Here is a 21,462-nt window from a genome sequence, read left to right as displayed (position 1 = left end):
AGCTCCACCTTATATACTGTACTTCCATGCAACTGATGTCTCAGCACTTTACTCATATATATTTCATCCTTCAGTGCAACAGTATCACTTTGGAGGAGTATTACACTTGGCTAACCGTTACTTTTCAGGTGTTGGTAACAGCTGGAATTGCTCACATTGGCAAGTCTATTCCTCATTTTTAGAGCCAAAATGAGCTGTGATGAAGGTACCCTCAAACTGCAATGCAGTCATCTGGAAAACCTGTTCCATTCTTGGTCATGTTGATGTCAGATGAATTTAGTTGATGCAAAGAAAGAACTCTGCAAATGTCCTCACTAAATTAAAACTATTTTAGAGACATGTTCAAAACCTGCAGCATATGGAAGGCTTTTGATTTTTTTTCTTTAATTTTAATGGCTTGCCATCTTTAATGGCAAATGATAAAGGAGGTAGAGAGCTAAAAGGCTTGTTCACATACACCAAATGGAATATATGATTTGCAGCAGGTAAAAGAGAACAATGCCCTTTTCTTTCCTTACCTTCTAATTTTCTCCAAGGGGAGAAGCACCATGCTGAGGATGCATTTTGACATACACTGAACCTATCAGGCTGATGTAAGGGTGGTGGCTGCTGCATTCTGCTTAAGGAAGGACCAAAAATGGAACAGAGTGGGCCATTGTTCTGCTAGCTTTGCTTGCTTCGTCAGCTGCCACCAATTTCTGTGAAATAAAGGGATATGCTTCTCCCTCACAACCTTGGAAGATTTAACTCCAATCCTCTTAGATGACGAGCTGTCAAGCTTTTGATTGCTAACCGTACAAATATCATGATGGAAGACAAAGAGCCTTGTCTTTCTGAGTGGGACAAGAGTTTTACAGGACAGGAAAAACATGGTAAGACCGGGGATGTATACTCTAGCACTAGACGAGATATATCCACAAGGATTTTTGAAATGCTAAATGCAAGAATTCAGGGGCCTGAATGATAATTGCAGCTGGAACGTACATTGGAAATTAGCAGACCAGAAGGCAGCACACACCAACCCTGCCATCAGCATGAACCTTGTGCTAAGCACATTTGTCCGTAAGGTTGTTCACACAACCTAAATTGTGAGGAAAAATTTTGAACTTCAGGCCTGGTAGGAAAACACCAACTGAGAAATGAAGAGGAGACTACATTAGAATATTCTTCTTTGCTAGATAAACAGTGTAGTCCTGTACTGGTTTATTCAATCTCCAATAAATGTAAATTGGATTAGAACCTAAATTGCTTTCAGGTTTCTGCTGGCATAGATTTTAGCTCTGTCACTAATAAAAATACAATGCAGTCCTATTCCTATGCAAAATCAAGTCTCATTGAATTTGGTGGCTCTTTTACAGATAAGAGAGTGTGGGCATTGCCCTGTAGGATATCCTTTTTGATATAGATTTCAGCATAGGTAGGTAGGTAGATAAGTGGGTGGGTAGATCCTGTCAACCTCTCTCAGCATGGACAATGACTGTGAAAATTCAGCCAGAATTGTTGTGGATACTGTATTGCCTACTCCTGCAGCCATTAATTTGGATTCACTGCATTCTTGCAGAGACTTTGAATAGCTCTGAAAATTATTACCTGGTAGAAATCACAGAAATTGTTACAGAGAAATTAGGAAGGCTGAAACAGGTCTAACAATAAGCACATAGACCATTGCTGTTATCATGAAGCCATTTGTTTGAGTCTCCTTCAAAGGACTTGCCAAACCCTTGGGGAAAGCAAATGACCCTCTAAATCAGCCTTTTCCCAGGTTGGAGAAGGCTCCTCGAAGTCTTGGGTGTTCTCATCAGCCAGCAGTCTACAACTAACTAGGCAGTGAAATTAATCTCACAAGGAGCAATAGGCTTTCACTATTGAGCACTAGTGTTTCTCAACCTCAGTAATTTTAAGATGTATGGACTTCAACTGCCAGAATTCCCCAACCACTGATGGGGTTGAAGGTAGGCTGAACACTCACACCTTATGTTTGTATAAACAGGGTTTTAGGGAAAAGAACAGTAAGAATCTGCTGATTGCTGATTACAATCTTTCCAAATTCATATATCTTTTGATTTTCCTAAATTGGTTGTTGGTAATAGGCCAACATCCTTTAACCAACAGATTAATCAACAAAAAATTTAGTTGCTTAATGGAAAGCAGCTTAATACCCTTTAGTATTAATTTAGGATGAACTTCATTTGGCCATTACTGTATTGTGCTTCAGGAAGTGATGAAACTTATTCATTGAATTCCAAAGCCTTTCATAGCCATCTAGGTTATTAATCTTCTGCAATATTTCAGTACTGTTATTCAAAGCACACTTTAATGGGATTTTTGTGATATGGTAACAATCTTCACAGGAGATCCATGACCAAAAAGATCTGAGAAGCTTGTCAGGGGTTCTTCGAACACCCCCCCACATAAAATATGCAAAAGCAGAGAACAAAACATGTCTGGCCAGTTTAACGCCTTTTCTATACTATATAAATCTTTGAATAAACAAATCAATCATAACTGTATAAATATTCAAAATGGAACCATACCATGTGGAGGCTCTTCCATTTGGTTTTCATATAGCAGAGTGGTTTTGTAAAAACTTCTCCAAAAGTGTGGAATGGCACTACCATGAAGCTCACTGAGTAGATTTCACACAGTCACAATTTTTTTTCTTAACCTATCTGGCAAGTAGAGAGAACACAAATAACCAGTAACATGCCTTGAGCTCTTAGAGGAAGGGAGGTGGGCTTAATGCAGTGCATAAATAACAAACGGTTGACTGTTTCATGCCCAAAGCTGATGTTTTGTCTCTCTCTTTCAGCCAGCACTCCTTCTGATATCTGAGTCCTTCATTATGTTCACTGACCACTTTTGCCTCAGAGGGCACATTCCTTCTTTTATTCCACAGTTGAGCACTATGCATAGATATACACTAGTCTAGTGATGCATGAAGAAGTCCACTTGTGACTTCATGCAAGTAGGATCTGTAAAATATATTTTGCATGCCTTCTGTTCTTGCTGAGAGTCTATATTCTGGCTTCCAAGCATCCTAGGCTCTAGAACAAAAAATTGTTTGTTTATTTATTAGATTTAACCCCACCTTTATTTTTGTACAACTTCAGGTACAGAATGTTTTCACCTCCTATTTTCCCCACAACCACAACCCTGTGAGATGGTCACAATCAACAGATTTAACAACTCCTTGATTGTGGGTTCTGACAGTTGGGCTGAAAGAGAGTGAGTAGCCCAAAGTGACCAGCTGGCCTTCATACCTAAGCAAGAAGTCACAATTTCCTAGTTTCTACTCAGGCCACTACACCAAACTTGCTCTGTGTAACGATTGCCTAAACCCAAATACTCAGTCTCACAAGCTCGGGCTTAAAGATAACTGATTTATTAAAGGAATAGTATGCAAATACAGAGAAAGCTGAGAATGAGCAAAAGCGCGCCAAATACAAACTTAAAAGCCTTGCTTGTGAGCAGGTCCCGCCCCGTCGCCCGTCAGGACGCTCCCTCTCCCAGGTGCTAGAAGCCGTTAGACGCGCCTGGGAAAGTAACCTTGAACAGGAGCGCAAACCCAAACATGCATTCCAAGCCTTCAAAACAATGGAAGGCGAAGGAATGGAAAAACCCCGGGTGAAGGAACACGGAACAGGAAAAGACATGGGAAACGTTACAATGTTAACCAGACATTAGAACGAGAACATGACATATTGCCCCCCCAAAAGAAACTAGGGAGCTGGTTTGTCAGGATAGGCAGAGTGAAATTGGGTTACGAGACGAGGAGAATGTACGTCTGGAGCAGCAACCCATTCAGGATGAGGGAAATGTTTCCAGCGGACGAGGTACTGTAAAGCAGAGCGCTGGCGTCTGGAGTCGAGGATAGATGCCACTTCGAAGTGTTGCTGGTTGTCAATCATGAGGGGAGGTGGAGGAATGGGTTGCGGATGCCAACGGTCCGACGACAGGTAGGGTTTGAGTAAACTACAATGGAAAACAGGATGTAAACGTTTAAGGTTGTGAGGCAAATCAAGTTTAAACGTAACAGGGTTGAGCTGAGCAACAATTGGAAAAGGACCCACAAATTTAGGACCAAGTTTCTTAGAGGGTTGTGGGGACTTGATAAACTTAGTTGATAAATAGACTTTATCCCCGACTGCAAAGGATGGTTCTGGGGAACGCTTTGCATCGGCATGGCGTTTATAGGTAGCCTGGGCATGGCGGAGAGCGAGTAGAATATTAGACCATGAGTCGTTGAGAGAGTCTGCCCAGTCAGCAAGGGTGGCTGGTAGCGGTTGAGGATGAGGAAGTTCAGGAATCGGAACAAATTCACGTCCAAAAACTGTTTTAAAGGGAACTTGACCAGTGGTTTGATGAATGGCATTGTTGTAAGCAACCTCAGCAAATGGGAGTAAATCGACCCAGTTGTCTTGTTGGTAGTTAACAAAAGCTCTGAGGTATTGTTCCAATGTAGAATTAACCGCCTCTGTAGATCCGTCCGTTTCCGGATGCCAGGAGGTGGAAAGCGACTGTTTTGTACCCAAAAGTTTTAAAAATGCCCGCCAAAATTGTGACGTAAATTGTGTGCCTCTGTCACTCACCAAACGGGCGGGGATACCGTGGAGGCGGTACACGTGGATGAGGAAGAGGCGTGCCAGCTGTTGCGCGGTGGGGATAGAAGCGCATGGGATAAAGTGGGCTTGTTTGGAGAAAAAGTCTTTGACGACCCAAATGACAGTTTTGCGTTGACTAGGGGGTAGATCAACGATAAAGTCCATGGAGATATCCTGCCAAGGGACAGATGGAGTGGCAACGGGTTGAAGGAGACCTTGGGGTTTGCCTGGTTTGCGCTTTATCGCCGCACATACAGGGCACGCAGTGACATACTCCTTCAAGTCTTTGAGTAAAGTTGGCCACCAGAATTGGCGGCGAACGAGGTGCAAAGTTTTTACGTAGCCAAAATGTCCAGCTAGCTTGTCATCGTGGCAGCGCTGGAGTATGGTTTTCCGCATCGCCTCGGGTACATAGAGACGATCGTTGCGCCAGGCAAGATCATCGGTGAAAGTTAAAATGTGTCTATTGGTTTGCAACCAAGTATCTGTTTTTAGGTGGGAAAGCAACTGTTGTTGCAAATCGGAGGGAATTGACAAGGGCGGTGGGCGGCTGGAAGGCAGAGCGGCTGGAGGCGGAGTTGATTGTGCTCGGGTCTGGCTGCGAGTCACTGCTGCCAAACTTAATTGTTTGTCGGTCCAGACGGTGCCTTGGACCGTTGGCCCTGGGCCAGCATCTTGGGGTCTGCGCGAGAGTGCATCAGCTAAAAAGTTTTTCTTGCCTGGTATAAATTTAAGAGTGAAGTCAAAGCGGCTGAAAAACTCAGCCCAGCGCAGCTGTTTGGGACTGAGTTTCCGACTGGTGCTTAAAGCTTCCAGGTTTTTATGGTCAGTCCAGACTTCAAAAGGGTTTGAAGTGCCTTCCAATAGGTGTCGCCATGTCTCTAAAGCCGTTTTTACAGCAAAAGCCTCCTTTTCCCAAACATGCCATCTTCTCTCTGTTTCTGTGAACTTGCGAGAGAGGTAGGCACAGGGTTTTAAAGCGCCAGATTGGTCAGATTGTAATAGAATTGCTCCTATGGAAAAATCAGAAGCATCGACTTGTACAACGAAAGGTTTAGAGGGGTTTGGATGCTGTAAAATTGGTTCTGTGGTAAAGATTTGTTTGAGCGCTTCGAACGCTTGCTGACAGGCTGGAGTCCATTGAAGGAGTGCGCCTGGATTCTTTGAACGTCGCGTATCCCCCTGTCCTTTAGTTTTTAACAGTTCAGTAAGGGGGAGGGCGATTTCTGCAAAATTTTGGGCGAATGCCCGATAGAAATTAGAAAATCCAAGGAAACTTTGTAATTGTCTCCTGGTACGGGGAGGTTCCCATGCCACGATAGCTTCTACTTTTGCAGGGTCCATTTCAATGCCCTGAGCTGAAATCCGGTACCCTAAATAATCAATTTGTGACTGATGAAACGCACATTTTGACAGTTTTGCGTACAACTCTGCTTTTTTCAATTTAGCCAGTACCTGACGCACCAAGTGGATATGTTCTGACATGGTTTCAGTATAAATCAATACATCATCCAAATATACCAGTACCCCCTTGAATAGGTGGTCATGCAAGACCTCATTGATTAGTTGCATAAAAACCCCAGGTGCCCCAGATAAACCGAATGGTAAGACTTTATATTGGAAAGCCCCAAGAGGACAGTTGAACGCTGTTTTCCACTCATCCCCTTCCCTTATGCGAATGCGAAAGTAAGCCTCTCTCAAATCCAGTTTTGAGAAAATTTTGCCTCTGGCCAGATGTGATAACATATCTTTGATCAGGGGCAAAGGATATTTATTTAATATTGAGACCGCATTGAGCCCGCGGAAATCTGTACAAAGCCTTAATGACCCATCCTTTTTTGGCCTGAATAGGACAGGAGCTCCTACCGGAGAATTTGCCGGCTCAATGAAACCCCTAGCCAGATTTTTGTCAATGAACTCCCTTAGCGTGGTAAGCTCTTTGGGAGACATGGGGTATATTTTTGGGTGAGGCAATTTTACATTTGGTAAAAACTCAATGGCACAGTCCGTTTTTCGGTGGGGTGGCAAGCGATCCGCTTCCCTCTCCCCAAATACTTCAGCAAAATCTTGGTACTGATTGGGTAGTCCCTCAAGAGGTTGAAGCGTTTGCACAGTGGTATACGCTACCCCTCCACCCTCCATGTCCTCCAGTAGGTCCTTTTCGGGTACTTTGTAAAATCCATCTGCAAACGTCACAGTTCTATGCAGCCAGTTGATAAAAGGGTTTTGTTGCACAAACCAAGGCATCCCCAAGATTACCAGAGGACCCCCCACTGGAGCTACCACAAATGGCAGCTTTTCCTGATGGGAGCCCATCTGCAAGGCGACCAGTCCCGTGGAAAGATTGACTGCTTTCCCTCCCGCCATAGTTCCATCCAATTGAGTGAAAATCATGGGTCTTGGCAAAGGGAACGTGGGCAGTTCCAGAGCCGCTACGACATCAGGGTGCATTAGGGAACGGGAGCAACCCGAGTCTAGCATGGCCCACACTTCCACCGTTTTGGTTTTTGAGCTCAGTTTAACTTTAACAGTCAGTGTGGGGAAGTTTCCACTCACCGAATCATGGTTACGCCCGGTTTCTTCCACCTGCCCTAGGGCGCCCTTCAGGGCAGGTGGTAGGCTTTTCCCGCCGGTTGCTCGAATTGCAACTCTTCCTCCTCTTCTCCGAAGGGAAGGTCTGGGGGGTCCAGTTCCGCGAGGGCTGCCTTCAGTTTTCGCGGTGGAGCAGGAGTAGGCGTCTTTACCGTGGGTTTCGTCTGTCGCTCCTCTGGACGGCGTCTCGGGCACGACGTGGCTCGATGCCCTTCTTTCCCACATCGGAGGCACTGACCCTTGGAGAACCGTTGCTCCCTCTCTTCTTCCCAGGTTTTCGGTTTGGGGCGGCTGGCAAGTCCAGATGTACGCGCTCCTCTAGCGAGACGTGTTTGTCTAAGCTCTTTGGTATGGGCATAGGTTCGTAGGGCATTTTCTGCGCTTCCCGCCAACTGAATCCACCCATATAGCGTTTTAGGATCATCTCTGCCCAGAGCCCATCGAAGGATTTCGGGTTCAAGCCCCTGCTTGAACAATTCGATGATTGTGGGCTCAGACCAGTCTTCCACTTTTCCTGCCAAAGCTTTAAACTCCAATGCATATTTGGCAACTGAGAGGGACCCTTGGTAGAGTTTCCGCAGGTCATTTTTGGCCGTTTCTTGAGCTAGGGGGTCTTCGAAATGCTCTTTAAGTGCCCACAAAAAGTCATCGAAGTCCTCTAACTCAGTTGCCTCAGCTTGGCATAGTTGCACATACCAATCCGCTGCCCTTCCTCTCAGCTTGTTGGCAATGAAATTGACCTTGCCATGTTCAGACCGAAAGTTTCGACCCCAATCTTCTATATAATGCTTGGCATTAGTAATAAAGAAGGAGAGCGTTGTGGGATCCCCATCGAACTTCACTCCAAATGGGGGGAAGGTTCTTGCCGGCTCAGCTGGCTGTGGCGGTGCCGCGAATGTCAGCGTGCGCCGAGCCCCCATGGGTGGTCGATCCCTAGGAGGTCTTGCCTCTCGCTCCCCCCCTTGACGGGCTGATCGAGTCTTGCTTCTCCCCCGGGTCGACATGGTACTGTGCCTGGGGTACTGTGACGGCTCTTCTTCCCAATCCTCCGGGGTGGGCTCTGCCTCTCTGGGTAGATCCTCTCTGGGTAGATCCTTGAGGATCGTCACTATTAAATCCATCTTATCTTCTATTGCCCTCATACGAGCCGGAGTGACCGGCTCCTCCGGGGGTTGGTTGGTTACCACCACCCTCGGTGACAAGGGGACTTCGTGCTCCCAGGACAATTGTGGAGACCCCCTCCCCGGTGCTCTTTCCATAACCGTTCTATGTTCACTCCTGAGACTCTCCTGCATGGATATCAGCAGCTCGTCCAATTGGATATCTCGCAACTCCCGACGTGCTGCTCTTTGCGCTCTCGAGGTTAGCGCTGGCCGGCTTTTGGCCGCCTCCCGCTCCTCTTCGCTTCCCTCACTTGCGCGAAGTTGAGGTTCTGTCATCGCTAGCGTACCCTCTTATCCAATGATTGGATGGGGCTAGCGGAAAATGGATAAAATGATTCTCAGCTTTATGTAACGATTGCCTAAACCCAAATACTCAGTCTCACAAGCTCGGGCTTAAAGATAACTGATTTATTAAAGGAATAGTATGCAAATACAGAGAAAGCTGAGAATGAGCAAAAGCGCGCCAAATACAAACTTAAAAGCCTTGCTTGTGAGCAGGTCCCGCCCCGTCGCCCGTCAGGACGCTCCCTCTCCCAGGTGCTAGAAGCCGTTAGACGCGCCTGGGAAAGTAACCTTGAACAGGAGCGCAAACCCAAACATGCATTCCAAGCCTTCAAAACAATGGAAGGCGAAGGAATGGAAAAACCCCGGGTGAAGGAACACGGAACAGGAAAAGACATGGGAAACGTTACAATGTTAACCAGACATTAGAACGAGAACATGACATTGATTGTGGGTTCTGACAGTTGGGCTGAAAGAGAGTGAGTAGCCCAAAGTGACCAGCTGGCCTTCATACCTAAGCAAGAAGTCACAATTTCCTAGTTTCTACTCAGGCCACTACACCAAACTTGCTCTGAGTCAATAAAATCTTGGCTTTTAAAAATCAGGCTGATCAAAGAAGTTCAAGGCTGTTCTGAGGGAACAGATGCACCTCTCTCTATCTGTTGTAAGTTCCTGATACCGTGGGAACTTCACATGTCCTCAAAGTCTCTTTTCCCCCTCTTTCCTTTTACTTGGACCCTTGCTAGTTCTGCTTTTTATTTTTTTCCTCCCAGTCTGCTTCCCTTAGATGTTCTTACTATGCCATAACTCAGTTTTTTCTTCAACATACACAGTAAAGGCTGTTGGGCTTGAATCCAAAATCAGTGTAACCAGCTGATTCTAAATGTTAAAAAAAGAGGTTTGTGTAGTCTATTCCTGGAACTTTTCAGACTTCCCTGAAATGTGCTACTCAACCCTGGAATGAACCAACTTGAACAGAAGAGTCCACTGGTATTGGGAGATCAATAAAATTAAATAAATGAATAATAAAATTCAGGGGATGATTTAATCTGTTTTTGAAATTTGGCATATTGCTATTAAATAGATAGAAAATAACTCTGAGCATCCTAAAATAAGCTTGTTAAAAAAAAAAGTCTAAAAATACATATGATCATTAAGAAAGCACATTCAAATGTGAACAGAAGCCATATTTGGAATGAACCAAAGGAGAAGGATAGCAGATCCCAACCATTTGCAAAGGAATCAGTGGGCACAGATGCTAGCCATACTACATTCCTTTATTCATTCATTCATTCATTTTGGTGCCTTCGAGTCTAGTCCCTGCAGTTTTCTTGGCAAGGTTTTTCAGAAATGGTTTGCCATTGCCTCCTTCCTAGGGCTGAGAGGGAGTGAAGGCGGGACTAGAACTCACGGTCTCCCAGGTTCTAGCCTGGTGCCTTAACCGCTACACCAAACTGGCTCTATTCCAAATATTACTCCTAATATTAATCCATTCAAAATGTTACTCTTAATATCATTACTTCTTCATTAGTTTTCAGTGTAAAGATACTGGTTAGACTTAGGCTACATAAGGCATAAGTCAGACAGAAGAAAACACTAGGCGGAATTCAAATGGATTAAGACATGAGAAAGCTGCAGAAGAAAATATTTTCTCTTACAGTGATGAACAAAGGTTTCATTTTCTTATCACCCAATTAAAAATGGCCTGTAAATGATGATAGCTATTTACACCTTTTTCAAAAATAGATATTTCTCTGTTTCTGATGAGTATACCAAATCTGCAAAGGCATTTTCAGGCCTTTTCTGTTCTAGCCTTGGGGAGAGTGGAATGGGATTATGAAGGAATTTTTTTTAAGTTAATTTATTTTGCTGGCTTTGTGAGTAAATCCCTGCATTAGCACTGACTACAGCACTCTGGTGCCTAGAGGGAAATATTGTCAGAAATTAAGGAGTTAAGAATTTAACAGAACTTCAGATCCTTGGGCTTCAAGTGTTAATATTCAGAAGGAAAAGTGACTATGTTTTAGACCAAAGCAAATGCTGTATGTATGTATGTATGTATGTTACTTCCTTATAACAGAATAGCTTACTGTTATACTTCCTTTAAGTATTAAGGATTTTATATGGAAAATTAATCACATAATGCCAGATTCTATCCATTTCTTATGGCAACACAATCAGAATAATTGTCCATATGATGACGCTTCCAGATTAGCTTCCAGGTTATTTTGAAACTGCACAAGTAAAGTCATAATATAACTTGGCATTACAATTATATATCAGTTTTCCCCAACCTTATGCCCTTTAGATGTATTGTAGTGCAACTCCCAGAATTCCTAGCTAGAACCAATAACAGCCATGGAGGCTGTGAGAACAGAGTTAAAAAGCATCTGGGGGTCATCAGATTAAGGAAGGCTACAGTACATACCAATTCAAGAATACCTGAAGATGTATGTCTTAAGGAAAGGGGTCAATTATGGTATAGGGTTTCCTTTGAATCAGCACCATGGCACAGATGGAGGAAGCAATTCTTTCTTCTTATAAATAATTCCCCAGTACAAACATCCAAACATACCTTGTGACAAATGGGATATCTATCCTTGCAGTCTTGCAGTAGGAGTGGCTATCAACACTTGCGTGATTTGATAATAGAAACCAGGAGTCTGTGAGTTTTAGTCCCGCCTTTGGCATGAAAGCTGGCTGGGTGACCTTGGGCCAGTCACTCTCTCTCAGCCCAACTCACCTCACAGGGATGTTGTGGGGAAAATTGGAGGAGGAAGGAGTATCATGTATGTTCACTGCCTTGAGTTATTTATAAAAATAATAAAGGCTGGATAATAAAGAAATAATTAATAATTAATAATTAATTTTATAATTAATAACTAATAATTAATTTTATAATTATAATTTTGTTATAATTAATAAACAAGAAGCCAGGCCTAAGGTTACACCTATTGAGAGGAACAGGTCTCTCTTCCAGAGTTCTTCTTTAATCTCTTTAAGAACAGGTGGGCATGTACGCTCAGGAGGCTGACCCACAAGTAAGACTTCTCAGGCTAAGCAAAATCCTTAAATCAAGTTAAGTGATTAGAGTGCTGAACTAGCACTGGGGAGATCCAGGTTCAACTCCATCTCAGCGAAGGAAATTTACTGGGTGACTCTGAGCCAATCACTCTCTCTCAGTCCAACCTACCTTGTTGTTATGAAGAAAATAAGAAGACGGGGTGTTATGTACACTGGCTTGATTTCCTGAATGAAAGGTAGGGTATTAATCTAACAAATGAATAATAATAAAATTAAAATTAATAAGATAATAAAATTAAAATAAATTAAATTAAATTAAAAAATAAAATAAAATAAAATAAAATAAAATAATTTATTTAGTATGCTTATATACCACTTCCTGTGCCAACGTATTTCCAAGCAGTTTAAATAAAAGCCACAATAAACTACATGATAAGGTAAGACTTTAAAACAATAAAACATATTAATTAAAAAGGCAGAGGGGAAAGGGGGGAAAAGCATTCTTCTAACAATCACACTGGGAAGGCCTAGATGAAGGGTTGAGTTTTTGACACTCAAAGATGTCACAGTAAGTGCCTCCTGAATTACAGGAGCAGGAACATTAAGAGAAGGTCAAGGTCCACTTGCAAGCAGTTGTCAGGTGACATTAAGTGTAACAGGCCCTCTCTAGATGATTTTAGTGACTGACTAGGTCAATAACAGAGAAACTACATTGTTTGGGAATCTAATATTTGAGAACATTTGCAGGGGAATTCATAGGATCATGCCTTTTCTCTTCACTAGTCTCTTGAAGACAAAGCATGTTTCACTAAATGAGAGCATTTATGGGTGAATGGGAGAGTCAATATCTTCCAGGGAGTGAAATTTAAGCTGATCAATTAATACTTTGGATGACTTGAAATGAGAACAACCAGGGGATTGTCATCCAGTATCTGCTGAGTGCATACGTTTGGGTTATAGGGAAGTTTGGCTGGGTTTGGCCTTTGTTGAATGATATGGCCTAGCAAGAGGAAAGGATGTTGGATACCCTAAGATACATACATATAGCAACATATTTCTTAAGGAGGATGGACTATATAAGTATTGAAAGTTTGCCTATGTATGTATGTATGTATTTTATTTTGTACAATACAGCTGGAGCACAGGAAAGAGCTGAAATACCTTCCACTCTCATGCTGTTCCTGTATGAGCTGAGATACCTTCAGAGTCATCTTTATCCACTCGAATCTTTCATCATGATCTTGCTACCTTAAGAAATGGTATAGTTGGGCAGCAGTGCTATAAAACAGGACACGGTTCATTTGGGTCTGTTCCTTAAGTAAATTCTGGAATGAATCCTAACTATTCTTTGGTGTTTCTAAAACTAATATGGTAAAGAGCTAGTTCATCTAGACCACCACAGGATTAATTTATTAATATTTGGAAATATTAGTACAGATAAGCCAGAATAATCTGGCTATAATGGACTGACTTGTAATTCAAATTCATTCTGCCAGGTGTCAAGTATAATAGCCCCATTTTTCTGCTGGTCATTTAAACTTTTTTATTTTACTATTCCTTTCTGTTCTTGTCTCATATTTTTTATTGTCACTATACTGAGGTTTTACTGTAAGCAGTTGATAACTGTGGTGAATTTTTAAAATAAAAAGGGAATAAATGTTTTATTTTTATGATTGTGCTTGCTTGTTTGGGTGAGAAGAGAACTGTGCATCAAATTCCTAAATAACAGTGCTTTTTTATTAACAATGTAAAAAGAGTAAATTTCTGAAGTGGATGCCCAATCTAAAGTGATTTCTATAGTTATATATTTAATAGCTAATGCTAGTTCTGTTTCAGGTGCCAGGAGCTGAGGTCCAGGTGTAGCTTTCTTTCAAATTTTCCAGACGCCCTTAGATAAATCCTTCAAATCCCTTGTAGATTATACCTCCTTTCTAGCAAGGCAAAGGGAAAGGATGATTCTTCTTTCACAGGTCTCTTGCCATGACTCATTCTTCTGAGTCATTGCTATTCTTTCTGATGTACCATTCATTATGGCTTTGAACTGTCCCCCTTTACATGTTACCAGTTTTAGGATGTTGCCTCCCCACTATCATCTTGCCACTCTCAGCCTCAGAGAAAAAGCGCATCTTCTCAGAGAAAAAGCCAAAGGACAAATTAAATAGCTCTTTAGTAAATCAGGCTCTTTGTGTTTCAGGTCATAAATCAGTCCCATAATGCAGGAGCCTCTGAACTTCACCTTCCCATTTTTCCCAAAATAACCATAGCCTGAAAAAAAAATCCCATAGTCTCTTCACTTTCTAAACAAAGCAAGAGAGTTCAGATTGATTCTGTACATTAAGTAGAAGACAAGGTGGCTTATGAATCAATCCTCTCACAACACACATTTAGCATGACATGCAAGAGTGTTGCTAAAGCCTCTGAATTCTTTCTCTAGTATGGGATAATATAGTATTTGTACAAAGAAGGCTTATCTGCATTAAGGAGGGAAATTTTCATTTCAAGGCTGTCTCCATGTTCAAAGAGCCTCCTTCCTCTGCCAGACATATTGGCTACTCCCAACAGTGAATCATTTTCCATTTTCTATACAAACCCAGAAAAAAGCTAGGTTAAGTGCCCCAAAAGAGAGCCAGTTTGGTGCAGTGGTTAAGGCACCAGGCTAGAAACCAGGAGTCCATGAGTTCTAGTCCTGCCTTAGGCACAAAGTCAGCTGGGTGACATGGGGCCAGTCCCTCTCTCAGCCCTAGGAAGCAAGCAATGGCTAGCCACTTCTGAAAAACCTTGCCAAGAAAATTGCAGGCAGTTGATTCAAAAGCAACAACAACAATCAGAACAAAAAGTACCCAAATGGACCAGACAACAGAAAAAGGGCGCAGCTGGCATAACATTTGCTGCCTCCATGGATGAGCCCTATTCTTCCTCAGTAACAAGGCCAGCGACTGGTGCTTTCCTTACAGTTTTAGTCCAGGACAAGCCAAGGAAAACAACTGATGGGTTCCCTGCCTTGTTTCCTTTCTCACTGCTCCTTTCTCAACAGCAACCTTCACTCATGGAGGACATGGAATGTCAGTTGCCGGGAACTTGCTATCAAAGCTTAATGCCTCTTCTGTGTGCAAAGTAGTTAGCTCAGTTTAGATTTCAGTACTACTCTTGAGTGGATAGTCACAGAACAGTTGTTTTTCCTTGCAAATACGTCTCCCATAAGGCAAAGTTAGGATTTTTTGCATTTATAGGCATATATACTAATATACCTATAGCAGTGTTTCTCAATCTCAACAACTCCCAGAATTCCCCAGCCAACACACTGGCTAGGAAATTCTGGGAATTGAAGTCCACATGTCTTAAAGTTGCTGAGACTGAGAAACATTAATCCATATATATGGAAAAATCTCCTGGAAATGTGATATATCATCCCTAACTAGGGACCATGTGCAGGTAAAATATTGGTCTTATGAAACAGTAGTGACTGTTGTGTTAAAGGTAACCATGATAATGGAGTTTAATAATGGAAAGCCATATGATTTTCATTTAGTCAACCAAATAACATGTTACAGATGGTCTTGTAAATATAATAAAAAATAATAAATACAATGCTTCCCTTCCAGTTTATTTCAATAAGCAAAGAATGAAAAAAGTTTCACAGGAATTCAATAGATGTAAAATGAATACAAAATGGGGGAGCGGGAATCATAATCAAGTTTCTGATTATAGTTTGCATCATCTCAGGCCTAGCATGGTTGATTACCAGGAATAATGATGTTATAAACAAAATGTTTGTAAAGAGTAAGGTTTGGGGAAGCCTGGTAAAAAAGATGCTTCTTCATAACTGTCTGCACAACAGTACTATTAAGTGATCAGGTAGGCTGCTGTCAATTTGCAAACCATACAACTCATCTGTCTTTATTATTTGGAGTAAAGAGAGGTGATTTCACATCTGTCAAAGAGAACAGTAAGCTCAAAGAGAGAGAGAAAGACTCAATTTTTCAGTATGTACCTATTCTTGTTTCAAGCTCCTGAAGAGCAGAGCCATCAATCAAGATCTTCATTAAGGAATAATCCTTATACTATCATGGAAGGTAAAGGTTTGGCATCAGCATACAAATTGGCCTTCACATGGCAGCCTAGTAGTGGTGGTAAAGTTGTACAGTAGAAAGAGGCAGTATGTTCCTGAACATTTTAGGAAGCACTCTGTGTAATATAACTTGCTTCTAGTCAGGGGGCAAAAGCATGGAGTCTGTAATTTCAGCCTTGGACTCTTTCTTGCAAGACTTGAAATAAATTATTGTGGCAAAGAGTCTTACAATCAACAGCTTCTGCCAGCCAAGAAATTAGGAGAACATTAGAATGGGATTTATTCCTGACCTCCAAATCAGGCATCTAACATCTCTGCCAGTCTTCTGTAAACGAGATATAATTTGCTGTTTGCTGTTGCTACTTCCTGTGTATCAGACTAAAATGAGTAGGCTTTTTGGTGTCTACACATTGACAAATAATACAGAAAGGAAGGGTCATTTGAATGAAAAACCTTACACAAATCTGTTTGAGGGTTTTCTGGCTGCAGAAGGGGAAAAGGCACAACAAAATTGGCGGAGGCAAGAGGATTGTCTTCCAGAGACACCAAATTATGGCTGAATAGGTTGACTGCAAATAGCGATTTGAAGCTCCAGCTCAGATATTTGGCAGTAAGCTCCTGGTTTGGAAGAGTGTTCTCATTACCCCTGGACAATTCCACGTTCTGACTCTAAATTAACCTGAAATAACATATATTGGCATATCTTTTCTTAAATGTCATGCTCTGTGTTGGCTGTAATGCAGGTATCAGGTTAGCCTGTAATTTCTTGAAATGTGACTGAATACAAGTGCATTTAACAGGCATTTTTTAAGAATCACAGAGCCTAGTTTTGAAACTAAGTTTAATCTAGTCCCATTCACACATTAACCGTATACATAAAAAAAGATAAGGTACATATGATTGCAAAAAGAAAAGAAAAGAAAAAAGCTATTAAAAATTGTTTGTTTGTTTGTTTAATATGGCCTCCCAACTCACAAATGATGCTCTGGGCAGCTAACATTGGAATTAAAAATAACACACAAAAATATCAAAACAAAAATCTATAAAATACATGAGGCCATCTATGTAGATATCTTTCAACCAACCCCTTAAAGATGGGCTCACTTAGCATTCTGGCCCAAAATGGTCCAGGTCTTTTGTGCCTTGCAAAGACTGAAAGAGTCAAGGCCATTGGGATCTTGGGAGGTACACTATGCTACACAGAGACGTCTTAGAAAGGAGCAGTGATAGAGAAGGCACGTCTTCTGGGTTTCATCTCCTAAGACTGTTTAATAGAAAGGAACTGAAGCATATTATTCTGAATAATAAACCAAGATTTTGCTTTTGTGCTAGTAAGGACCATTTCTGTGTGTGTGGATTTAATGGTATATTCCTGAGATGGATCCAGTAAAATGAAGTTCATCAAGGAGATGAGAATGAGGCAAGATCATACACATCCTGTCTATTCCATATATGCCCTCCTGGGACTTCCTTTTTTATGGGCCTCTGACAAGCATTATTTTAAAAACCAAACTGTTTTAGTAATCTTGTTTTGAATTATCCTTCTATCACCTGGTTTTCTTCCCATCTTTCTATAAGATATTCCATTTGAAAGAAAATGTTCAGTAATATGAAAGTAGAGCTCTGCAAGAAGCAAATAAATATCATTCATAGCAACAATTCCAAATAATGGGACAGCACATTTTTTCTTTAGTTTAATCTGAGGAACTAGCAAGAATTCAGTGGCAGAAGCACTTCACCTGTTGTCAGATAAGATGCTGTATCAAATACAAAATTACCTTGTAAACACTAAATCCAATTCCATATCCTATTGAAGACTCTGATAAAACTATCTTGGGCTGACAGCCCAAGTAAAAAGAAAGCCCAGATCAGAATGGCTTCCATATATATTATATATTATATGTTATGCAGCAAGGTAAATATAAACACTTAGAGTAGGGCTTGTAAAGTTTATGCCAATAGATACTGCAACTCAGTTGGAGTACAAAAAGGGGGAAGTTAGAATTAAATATTACATTATTTTTAGGGCTCTTTTTCTTTCTTTTTCTTCTGTTTTTTAACATTGATAAACAATAATATCTTGGAGACTTGGGCATTAGGCTTAAACTTTTATACATTTTTAATATCATAACAATTTAATATAAAAAATGAAAGGTTTATAATAAGACTAAATAAAATAAAATAAAAACTGTTGATGTACCTTTTAAAAGAGGGAAATGAATATACACACACACACACACACACACACACACGCACTCTGTGCATGCGTGCGTATATATATATTATACACACACACACACACACATACACATAAACAGTATATATATACTGTATTATTGTTAATGGGGCCAGGTTACCTGAGGGACCATCTCATCCCCATTACATTGACCTGTCCCACCTGGTCATGCAAAGAGGGCATGCTATGGACCCCATCCGTAAAGGAATTCCATCTGACGGGGTCCAGGAAGCATGCCTTCTCTGCAGTAGCTCCAGCCCTCTGGAACATTCTTCCCCCAGAGGTGAGACAAGTCCCCTCGCTCCTGGACTTCCACAAAAAGCTAAAAACCTGGTTTTGCTATCATGCCTGGAGAAGGATGGGGAACAGCCATTTGTGGGGATGGCTAGCACCCTAGGATGATCTTGTATACTCACGGACTGAAGCACAACTTTTAGCCATCTGGATTTTATCATATTTTATTATAGTTTTACTGTCTATTTATTATTTTATTGATATTGATATTGAATTTTAAATCCTGTTTCTGTAAACCACCCAGGGTCCCTCCTCTGGGGGGGAGATGGGTGGTAATAAAATTCAACAAAATAAATAAATAAAGTTTTAATTGTTAAAAAAGATTTTTTTTAAAAGTGCAGATTTTTTTATAGTGATCTATGAATGTAGAACCTGGAATCTGAGCTTTGATATTGTTGCGCCCATTCACAGGGATGAAAAGACCGGCTGAACGTATGCTGAAAGTTGGCATGTCTCTTCAGTAGTGAGAAGTAGTTACTGCAGCATTGTCATCACAGTTCGGGTTATATACATGTAGATGCTTCTTCATGTGTCCTGGAATTATATTCCTGATTAAAAGAATAATATGAGGTAATGTGAGGGTTGTATAGCTGCTATCTCAGTTTACCCATGCCATGATCCAGTCAAGTATAGAAGTTCAGCAAAATGCAACTGAAGTCTAAGAAAATATATGAGGGAACTTTAATCACAGCTGAAGTAGAGGGACTGATAAAACCTGCAATTTTGGCTTTGCACCTCAACCAGAGAATTGGAGGGACCATTTAACTTATCATGTTCAACCCCTACTCATTTAAAATCCCAAAATGAAGCAGTAAAACCAACGGCAGTCTAGTGCCAGTGATAAATCAGTTCTGGTTCTGGACTAGTTTTAATTTCCCCCTAATCACATAATAGGAAGCAAGTCTCATGGAACATATCAGGATTTGCTTCTAGGGAAACAAGCAAAAAGTTGTGCTCTGATTTCTATTCTAGTGGGGTACTTTTCAATAATTAGAATAACTAATAGAAAGATTTTTCAATCAACTTTCTTCTGTCTGCACATGGGAATTATTGACAAGAAAGTTGGAGATTTTTATCTTGCCAAGAAGCATAGAAATTTGCATTTTTATTTCATTTTTATTCTATTTATATCTTGCCTTTCCACCAAGAAACTCTCAAAGAAAGGCTTTCCCCTTTCTTTTTACCAGCTAGTGAAGGATGACTGCTCCATCACCAAATATAATTAAATGTTGTGCCAAGACATAAAATGTCAGAGTTATTTCTAAGATGTTGAGGTGTTACTGCTTTAAATGCACACACAATCTCAGGGAAAGAGCAGGGTGACAGAGAGGACGGCATGTTAGAAAACTTCAAGACAAAGCTAAAATAAAACTTAAACCAAAGTAAGCATTAAAAAACTCCATCTGCCAAAGTAAATCTGGATGTCAAGATGTTTGACCTCGCCTACACTGTAGGACAGTATTTCTCAACCTTGGCAACTTTAAGCTGTGTGGATTTCAACTCCCAGAATTCTCCAGCCAGCATGAGCATGCAGCTTTCTTGGCAAGATATCAGAGGTGGTTTGCCATTGCCGCCTGCCTAAGGCTGAGAGAGAATGACTGGCCCAAGGTCACGCTGCTGGCTTTGTCCCTAAGGCAGGACTAGAACTTCCGGTCTCCTGGTTTCTAGTCTGATGCCTTAACCACTACTCCAAACTGGTTCTTGTCATAATATATGCTCCAGAAAAAAAAGCGTATGATCTTTTTAGCAGTGCGGCCCAGAGGAAGAGAAGCCACAGGTAGAGATACTTTGATAGTGTCTTCCCAAGTGGGATCAGCATGAGCAACAAATCACACTCTGAGAGGATTTCCCTCCTAAACTTTCAGATCTTATTCATCTTTGGTCTCTTTTGGATAGTGTTTTCAACAGTAGTACTTCACAAAGTTACTGTTTAAGATAATATTAAGACAGTCTGGAGGTATTAATAGAAACATAGCCTATCTTCTATAGTTTTTAGAAAATGTGTCTAGTTTTGTTTGTTTTTTAAAATCCAAAGTTCTCTAAAGCACATGAAAAATAGTATACCAGCTCTGAACAGCTCATCTAAAGGAACATGAGAAAAAGTGATTGGAAGCGGGTAGGGAATCTGGGTAAATATTGCTGCGACACAAGGTAAAGCTTTATTAATGTGTGCAGATTGCTAAGCACAGTGTCAGGCTTCACACCAGGGCTTGGTAGTAAATCACAGGTCTCTAGACACTTAATCCTAAATTCAGCTCTTGGCTCGACTTGCAGAACATTCACATAAATGTCTCAGCTAGAATAACATCTTTATTGTAGACAAGAATGAAGCCTCAAACCCAGCAGTTGATTGCCCACTTCAGACTCTTTCTTTCTCCCTCCCTCCCTCCCTCCCTCCCTCCCTCCCTCATATGATTCTCCAGAGTTTAAACCTAGGGATTTCTCCTATGTTTAAAGTATTCTGCCCAATTTAATGGATACTTAGCAGGTTGCTTATTGGATTAAGGAAGCAGCTGAGATATGTTTACATTTTCTCCAGCCTGCAAACTGCGGGTTCATGCCTCACCAGGCTCAGCCCTTACACCCTTAGCCCTTACAACTGCAGTTCATTAAAAACCAAAGCAATTCTTTAAAAGAAATGTTATTGCAGCGAGGGTCTTTCACAAAGGAATGGAGAACCTCTTCTGGCTTCACTGAACTGTATAATGAGATGATCACAACTCTAATCACAAGAGAAGGAAGAATGAATTCTACTTATATATCTTATTGTGTAAGGTGTTTCATGGCTCATGGGAGCCAAGAGTTCAGTGAAAGTGTCTTATGTCTCATAAAGTAGTTGTTACTTCTCTGAAAGTGCATTTAATGTATTTTGTAGAGTAGTGCCATGATTAATTATTGGACCACTATAACCAGAAACAGCAAAACTTTTAATTACAAAAAGATCTCTGTGGTAATAAAATTGTAATATCAAGTAGGAAGTGATAGAGACAATGAATTAAAATACAGACATTAGACAACGTGCACAATAATTTTATTAATAATCATGGAAAAATAGGATTGGAAGTCTTCTAAGTTCAACCCCATTCGCAAGGTAGGAATCCTCAGACTATCACAGACAATTACAAGTTTGGTAGTTCAAATTTTGCTTGAAAATCTCCAATACTGGAGTATCCACTACTCCAGAAGACAGGCTGTTCCACT

This window comes from Candoia aspera, chromosome 5 (genome assembly GCF_035149785.1).
Source record: "Candoia aspera isolate rCanAsp1 chromosome 5, rCanAsp1.hap2, whole genome shotgun sequence".
Taxonomy (NCBI): Eukaryota; Metazoa; Chordata; class Lepidosauria; order Squamata; family Boidae; genus Candoia; species Candoia aspera.
Note: the sequence above shows the minus strand (reverse complement) of the source record.